Source organism: Aptenodytes forsteri, unplaced genomic scaffold (assembly GCF_000699145.1).
Source record: "Aptenodytes forsteri isolate BGI_AS27 unplaced genomic scaffold, ASM69914v1 Scaffold256, whole genome shotgun sequence".
Taxonomy (NCBI): Eukaryota; Metazoa; Chordata; class Aves; order Sphenisciformes; family Spheniscidae; genus Aptenodytes; species Aptenodytes forsteri.
Window position 1 is genome coordinate 2464065 of NW_008795021.1, and position 8947 is coordinate 2473011.

The window sequence follows — 8947 nt, forward strand, 5'->3', positions numbered from 1 at the left end:
GGGCTGCGTTACTCAGCTCCAGCGCTTCTCCTGGTGTGACAGGACTTTCCTCTTCGGCCTGCAGAGCGGTGAAGCGGTTCTGCAAGGGCACCTCAGGCTTCGGGGCAAGTCTCTTCCTCCTGTTGGTCCTTGCCATTGCAATCATCTGTTATTGCAATCATCTGTTCTTCTGCATTATTGGCCCCGCTCCCTTGTGTGTGTGCCAGTGGGGGAGTTTTTGGCTGTTTGGCCGTGGGCTAAGGGTCCACCGCAGACTGCACTTGGAACCAGCTATCTAGCTCCTTCTCTGCCTCCCTGATGTTACGCAGCCTTCTCACCACCTCCTGCAGCTCAGCCACCTGCTGCAGGAGGTCCTCCGCCTGGGCACACCTTTTGCAGGCAGATCTGCTGCCTGTCCCTGCCCCAGGAGAGAGGTCTGGGCACTTCCTGCAGCCTGAGGTCTGCGCTGCAGCCTCTCCCTTCAGCAGCTCCATCTGGGTGGAGGCATCAGCTGCCGCTGGGGTAGATGGTGCAGATCCCAGCTGGAGCCACAGCCTTTGTTCTTTTGTGACAATGTTCTTACCCTCATATGCCTACAAATCAGATACATTTTCATTAGTACAATTCCTAACACTGAAATGGGATGTGGCTCACGCAGATAAATAAAAAATATTTTTACAGATTGGAATTTGAGATTTCAGTCCCCCCAAAGGGGTACAGTGCTTGATGAGTAACAGAAATATGACATTTGGGTCCACAGTGTATTGAGCCAATTCCTTCAGACAGCCAGGCTGTACTCCACCTGCAATCACTGTATATCCTTTATCTAAAATTCAGGTGATCTTGCTATTATTTAGTATCCATAATATTGAATTTATATATATACATACCTAAAGACACTGTTGGCCACTTACTGCAAATCAGCAAGCTTCATCAGTTCAAATCAAGATCCTAAACACACGCCCATAAAGGTAAAGAGGAATTTGTTTGGAGGACCCTTGATCCGAGTCCCAGTCACAACAAGACAAAGAATAACCCAGTTAGCTAACTCACATTTTAAGATAATTGCTGAAGAGTTCAAAGCTGCACGAGGAGTAAACCTCTCCTGTGCCAGTGGAACTACAGGAAGGTAAGATGCCTGCATGCTACCCGCGTGTTTTTTGTAAGATAACAGTTTGCTGCAGGTTACTATGACTCTGGCTGGCACCATACCCGGCAAATGTGGGATGTTTCAGAAAGTCAGCTGGAAGGAGCAGTGTCAGGGGTGAGCCAGTTCTGCAGGACAAAGCACTGCTTCATTCCCAGCCTGATGCCCGTTATCCCACGCACACAAACCTGCTCTCAGCCTTGCCTCAGTCCAGAGGATTGTCACTGAAAGGACTCTTACGAGGCATCTTGCTGCTTGTGTAAGTGTTGGTTTGTTTGTTTGCCTTCTGAAAAGGAATCCTACTGTCCCTAGATAGATTTGATTTTTTTCCAAAGCTATAAATTCAATTATCCGGTAGCATTATCCAGCTGACAGCCATCAAAAGGGAAACACTGAGAATATTTTCTGAATGAGAAGCAGAAGCAGATTTACAATTTATTCACGCTGCAGTATTTTTCCTCAGATGTTTGATGCAGCATGGGAGGGATTTAGCTGACCATTGCACAGCCTGGCCTTCCTACCTCCATGTTGCTGATTTGTCATCTCGTCTTCCTCTAACAAGCTGCTTAGTGGAAATGAAATGTGGGCTTTTCTTAAGATAGTGATATTTTTTTCATCTTAGCTTTCCAGACCCTACCTTTTGGTCCCTTTCTGGATAGGCAGTTGGAAAAAGTATACTGTCAAACATAGAAGACTGTTACTGAGATAACAGAAGAAAGCTAAGCCATGAGTTTCAGACCTGCATCTGCGAACGACACTGATTTCAGTAGAATTGTCTCAAAGAGATACTCAGCTCTTGATAACAATATTTGCTATGAAAGCCAGATTTAGGAACAACTGAGATACAATTAATCTGTACTATAATGTAAAAACAATCGCAAAACATATATTTTAGATTCAGTTTTGTTAAACTAATATTTCTTTGCACTTTTCTCTCATGATAGAGCATCTAGTCAAATGCTGTTGAAGAAAAGAGGAAACCTGGTGGAGAACAGATAAATGAGTGAAGGAGATGAGAACGGTATAAACACAATAAAAATTCATAAATACATATCCCTACCTAGCAGACTAGGTAAAAGCTATATTTTTGATGATCCTCATCAGACATTCAATTTTATGTCCAGATTTCTCTTATAAGGTAATCTCTGGTCTACATCATACTTTGGCCTTATGCTTCTTTGTGCTCTGTGTTTTTGCAGGGCCCCAGACCTTGCCCAGAGATAGATGTAGCTGTCAAAGACATCAATCACTTCCAACCTCACAGTGAGTCAGCCTCACTAAGTATTTTAAGTATCGCTTTTCTCATGTTGCAAGGCTCATTGCTGGTCCTAAGAGATTTTAAAACACCCATGGACTGTCAATGAGAAGCTATCATCTGTATCCCTTTTGTAAGGGCCTTCTAAATGATTTGGACCTTTCAGATAGGAGCAAGGTCTAAATATCTTAAAAAATCTGCACCACTTCTGCTTGTGTCCAGATCATCTGCAACGCTGAGATGGAGAGCACCAGACACACAGTCCCACCTCCTTCCCTTTGGGGGACTGAAGCAGACCCAAGCTGGGAGTCTTACTCTCCATTCTCATATCATGCAAAACAGTCTAGCCTGGGGCTTCTACTTTTAGGGATTTTTTTTAACTAAAAGTCAGATTAGAGAAAAAAAGCAGCTTCTTTTTGAAAAGGGATAACTGGAAAATGTAGGCAAATACATGTTTTCTGTAATTTTCTTCCTATGCACCATTTTGGTTAAAATATAAAGCAAAAAAATTTCAGAACCTACATTCTGATGGAGGAAAAAAAAACCCCACAAACAACAAATCTCAGCTCACCTGTTTTTGCAACCTGTGCACATTCAGACCCTCCCAGAAACCCTCACAGCATTTTCCTCTGGTTCAACCTAGCTCCTGCTTAATTTTTTTTGGCTTAAAACAAAAACAAATTGGCAAATAACACTCCTTCACCCTCATAGACAAGCCAACTGCCAAAATAACTATTTTCCCTTCCATAGACAAGCCTAGCAGCTTGCAGACTTAACATGGTGGCCACCGAGCAGTGACACTTGTTGGTGAGGTGATGGGAGCCGCCATAAAGGCAGCCTGATTAGAAGGGGAAAATTACTTAACAGAAGAAAATATCTGCTGGAAAAATACTGACAGAGGAAATGCCTACCAGCCTGGGAACCGTGAGCCTGTGAACCAGGCCTGTGAACCAGAAGCATCCTTGAGAAGCACGCAGCTGGCATCTTTGAAGTACAGCTGGGCACCTAGAAACCGGAGACATCCAGAGATACCACCGATAACTGCAAAAACAAGGAACTGTAACAGCAACTTATCGTCTGAAAAGGTGAAAAATAGTCTGGAAAAAAGGGGAAAACATCCTGAGAAAGTATGAAATGGTAGCTGCCATTGGCTGTTCTAACTGCAAGAAGAGGAAAACAGTCTGGGAAAATAAAAATTGGTCTGAAAGAACAGAAAACATCGTCATCTATTGGCTGCCGCAGGTGAAAAACAGAAATTAACAGCATCTATTGGCTGCTCAAAGAGGTGGTGTCCTATGCTGTTTTATGTCTCTGTGATAGAAAAATGACTTATTTTTTATCCAAAATGGAGCTGGTCTCTCTCTGAGAACTTCCTGCGCTGCACGTACTTCTCATGCCCTAAACAGGTTGGATTCCTGGACACTCACTGGGGCTGCCTGGCTGACTCCAGCCTCTGTGACGCAGAGCTCCTCTGAAGTGAGACTCTCTCTGTTATGTTATTGGTCCCCCTTTTGCCCCCTTCTGGGGTCGGTTTGGTTTGTCCTCTCACTTTTGGGATGGTTTGGCCCCTTCTGAGATCTGTCTAATTTACTTAATACTGATATTATATATTAATATAAGCTATCATAAGTATATCTGCTGTTATATTGTTGGTAAGTTGCTTCACTAATGATAACTTTGTAGTAACCTGTAATTGTATATACCTACTTGGTTGTTGCTATAATACTGATGGTTGCTATAGTTGATTGTGGCTATACTATTGATAGCTGTTATATTATTGATTGTTACTATTATTGATTGTTGTCATACTATTAATTGCTGATAGTAATTTGTAATAGCTTGAGATATATATATTCCCTTTATTAATTATAGGTATACTTGCTAGTGGTGATTTTTGTGGTATTTGTGGTAATCTGTAATAAAGCAGAGAAATTTAGAGGCTAAAGCCTCCTTGTCCTTGTGTATTACAGAATCCTACAAACCCACGGTCATGATCTCTACACACCCACAGGCTGGGAAGCCCCTCCGGCCACGCCAAGGGGCAGAGGTTACAGAATCCTACAAACCCACGGTCATGATCTCTACACACCCGCAGGCTGGGTAGCCCCTCAGGTCATGCCATGTGGAAGAGAAAAGGCAATTTCTCCAAAGAGCTCTGAGCCAGACGAGTGGAAGCGCTTGCGAGGTCGGCATCGGTGGTGCCGCAGCATCATGGCCAAGAGGTGAGCTGGGTGAGCTGAGAAGCAAACGTGGAAAGTGGGAGCGCACACACAATGGGAGCAAGTATAAGCAAATTTAAAATTGGTCAAAATCTGGAGTATTTCTGTGTTCGTGAAATACTTAAGCTTGTTTAATTTTACAGGAAAAGCTTTGGGAAATGGCAGTGTGAAGAAGCTGGGACTGGGAAAATTGGTGAGTGCTGCTTGGAAAAGATGGCTGGACTTAGTGCTCTATTCTCCTACATACGTGCATTTCATGAAAGGAAAAAAACAATGATCTCCATTCGGATTTAACTCTCCTTTTGCTTCTCTTACACCACTTCATGTACGAAAACAATTTATTTACAATGTCAATTTGCTTGTAGTTCTCAAACCCAGTTTTACTGCTCATCTGGTAGTTGTTTATACAAGCAGTTGCTAAGGAATAGAAAATGAATTGTCTCCATCTCAGCATGTGAAAACTCAAAAGTCTGCTACCTTGCTGCTGCCTTTGAAGGTCTATAGCAAAGGCAAGCGTAGGAGATAGGAGAGAATGAGCTTTAGGGCATCCGAGCAAGAGCATTGCTGTGAGCTGATGCAGATAAGATGATTCTTTCACTGTCCTCCTCCTTCCAGCAAAGGTAAAAAACGTTTTAACTAGAGCTGCTTGGAAAGGGGCTTTGTTTCTCCTAAATACAATTTTTATCTTTTTAAAGAAAAATCTGAACCTGAAAATTTGACTTTTGCCCTTACCAAAGGTGCCCATATGGCTCAAAGGTGTTGCTGCAGAGGGGCTTTCTGCTACATGGTCCTGGGGCCCCACGCACTCTCTCTCTTTTGCAGAGATGCCAGAGCAGCATGCTTGCTACAGTACATTTTGGGAGATATCGTCATCCAGAGGCTTGGTGAGGAGATCAGAGGCGTGAGACAGCCAAACAGTGACTCCCAGAAGCCATTGGCAACAGTGCCAAATAGTTTTTTTCCACACATCTGGCCAAAATATTTTGGCTTTTACCATTCAGTCTTTAGAGGGAAGAGAAAAAAATACAAATTTTCCGTCAAAAGCAAGTGCTGTTTTGTGAAAAGAAAACTCGAAATTTCACTTCAAAAGAGTTTTGACAGAGATTTTCTAGCCAGTGGTCTGGTAGAATGGAGGGTGCAGGGATGGATGCTCACACGAGCAGCGTCCCTTCCTGCCCTGGCAGCTAAGGGAGGGTGCATTGGAAGTCCTTGGAAATCCCCCCAGCTCCACGGCGTAACTCGTGGGGGCCTGGCCCCCTTTGCTTTGGAGGCCGTGCAGCTCTCACAGGGCCCTGCTCACTGCAGGGCCTCTGCAAAGGAATGAAAGGAGCCCGCTTGGCGCCTGAGAGCTGGAGAGCTAAGGAAGACCCTGCTGGTCAGGGTTTTCTTCCTGAAAAATGAAATGTTGGCGTTCAAACCATTTATTCTCATCTTTCCTGTGTGTTTTCTTTCTTTTTGTGGTTCCCATTCAGCAGCAATATTCTCCTTGCTGCAATTTATGGATAAACTTGCCCTCGCTAAGAAGGAAACCTCTGCAGCAGGGATATATGCCCATGTTGGTCGTTTTATTGCTTTTCCAGTGTGCACCGCTTGCAAAAACCGTGGCTGCTCAGCACTTTTTTTTCCACTTTAGTATCTGCAAGATCTTGGTCTTGTTTTCTCTCTTTCATGTGCATTAACTTGAGAAATAAGCAGGCACTGTTTCTTAAATCCAGATAAAAAGGATACATAATAATTACCAGCTGTGCGGCTTCCTGAGGTGGTCCCCCTGCTATGCTCCCCTAATCTGATAAAACTAACTGTGAGCAAGCTCTGATTATGACTATCAGATGGCCACCATATTTGTTCATAATGGCCAATAAAATCTCAATTAAAAAAAATAAAATTGTGGGTTTTTTTCTCTGTTTAGTATGTGGCGGTAACTTAGAAGTTGCGTGAGTATACAAGGCCCCTCGGTACCTGCCTTTGTGCCCACGTAACCATCCAGGTGCCTCTCATGCACCCACACTGCAAAATCTCAGCATTGAATCTCCTTCAGAGACAATTTTTAGTGGCCAAACTGCCTCTCTTCATGGTCTTTCCCCAGGCAGGTTTTGAACACTCCTGCTCAAGGCAATACTTCAACTCTCCAATTTTTTTCTTAAATGTTTTATGAAGGAATATTGAGCTCCTTCTGTAAGTTTCCTAAGTATCATGTAAAATATAATTTCCTTGACTTTCTTTTTTCTGAATTCTGAAACTTACTAAACAACAATACTTAGAAAAAGAAAACGGTATCTAATGTGGTACTGCATAGTGTGCATTCAGGCTGAAAGGGAAAAAGGGAAATAATTTGTCACAAAGAAATTCTGCAAAGGAAAGTACTCCTAAAAAAACGTTTTTGTGCTAGAGGAACATTAAACAACTCTAAAAAGATTAAAAACAACATATGGTATTTTTCCCTTTCCTCCCCACCCCCAATACTAGGACAACCAAACACGTAATTCAGCTTTTTATGATCTGGTATCAGTGGGTGCCAGTTATCATTGTTCAGTTGCCATCACATAGCTCCTTAACAGATTGCAGTATAGCTACAATTAATTAGGAGGAAAGCTCTCTGCTGGCACTCCTGCCCCAGGTCTCCAGTTCTGGGGAGCGTGTGGTCACTCTCCAACGGGGAGTGCGCGGCTGGCAAAGACCAGCAGGCTCTCCAGGATCTTTAATGCAGATTTTTCCAGAAATTCGTGGCGTTTACCACCATGTAATGACCAAACCTCAGCATCGAGAAAGGTGCGAGACAAGCCTTTGAGTACAGGAGGCAGCTAAAAGTGGAGAGCTTAACAAAATACAAGAGCTCACTAAGTATGTTAGCTGTCGCCTAAATGCACAGCTAAGATAGAAAAGTTCAAGTATCTCGCTGGAGCTACCACCCAGAAGCCATCCCGCTCCTCCCCGGGACAATTCAGCAGTTCTCAACATGAGATCTATAGGCCTTGAGGGGGACCTGACACAGAGCACCAGCATACCTGCGGCCTCGAGGCTGCTGAGCTTCCATCACCTGTCTATCCGATAAATCTCATTAAAGGAAGCTAAAAATAGAATAAGATTATTTCTCCATTTTCTTGGACCAGAGGGGGGGAGGGCTGTGCTGGGAATGGGAGGGGCAGTCCTGTGTACGTGTCTGTAAACCCAAGGAGGTATGTCCTCCAAGACTGTTTTTTATTAAGCTGCGTCTCAGTGAAAAAGCTGTGGACCCTACTTTAATCCCAGTAAAGGCTTTTAGCTTCTGCTGGCTTTTATTATCAGGGAAAATATATCTTTTACAGACTACCAATGATTTAAACATTTGTGTATGATGAAGCTAAAGAATTAAAGTAAATTGTCAGAGTGTGCAGATCGTATACTCCCTTATAGTGCTGGTCTTAAAGTGGCAAAGGCTTACACAGTTGCAATGACTTTTTATTTAATAAATCCCTCTGTTTATGTATTTACACAACAGGAAGTGCTGACTACATGGAATATTTCAATTAGAAAAAAAAAGTTTCCCTTCATTCTTGGTTCTTCTATTATACCTTTTTTCCTCTTTCATACTGAATGAAGAGTTAGATCTCCATCATGTTTTTAATACCCTGTTCCTATGCTGTCCTCTGAAGTTTCCCGTGACAGATTTTAAAGGGAAAATACCTACAATACAGCCACAGACCAAATGATATGCAGTGAGGTACAGCGTTTTCCCTACTAGTAAAACATTAGCTGCTACACATTATACTTTTACTAATTTGGCCTTGTACTTCTGTGTTAGTCTATTCATGTATCTCTTTCAAAAGCCCTGCAAAGCAGGAAAAGACTATTATCCTTGCAGATCCCGAATGAAGGAGTGAAAGAGGATTATTTACCTTGACTAAAGGTATACAGTGAGTCAAACCGGAATTAGAAAGAAGATCCAAGAACTGACACCTATAATCCACTGTTCCTACAGTCTTTTTTCCCCTCAATTCAGGAGATCTTTTCATTCTTGTATTTTCCATTCAGAGGACTATTTTTTTGCAGTGCTACTTTCATATTTTTCAAGAGATTTGAGCCAAATTGCAAACAATTCCAGAAAAAAGTAATACACATGGGAGGGGGTCAAACTAGAAATTATGAAAGCGGTCCTCTTTATCCAGGTGCATAAATCTTCATGGAGCTTCTTAGCCTGACACTACCATAGAATAGAATCATAGAATCATACAATAGTTTGGGTTGAAGGGACCTCTAAAGGTCATCTAGTCCAACCCCCCTGCCGTGGGCAGGGACATCTTCAACTAGATCAGGTTGCTCAGAGCCCCGTCCAACCTGACCTTGAAGGTTTCCAGGGATGGGGCATCC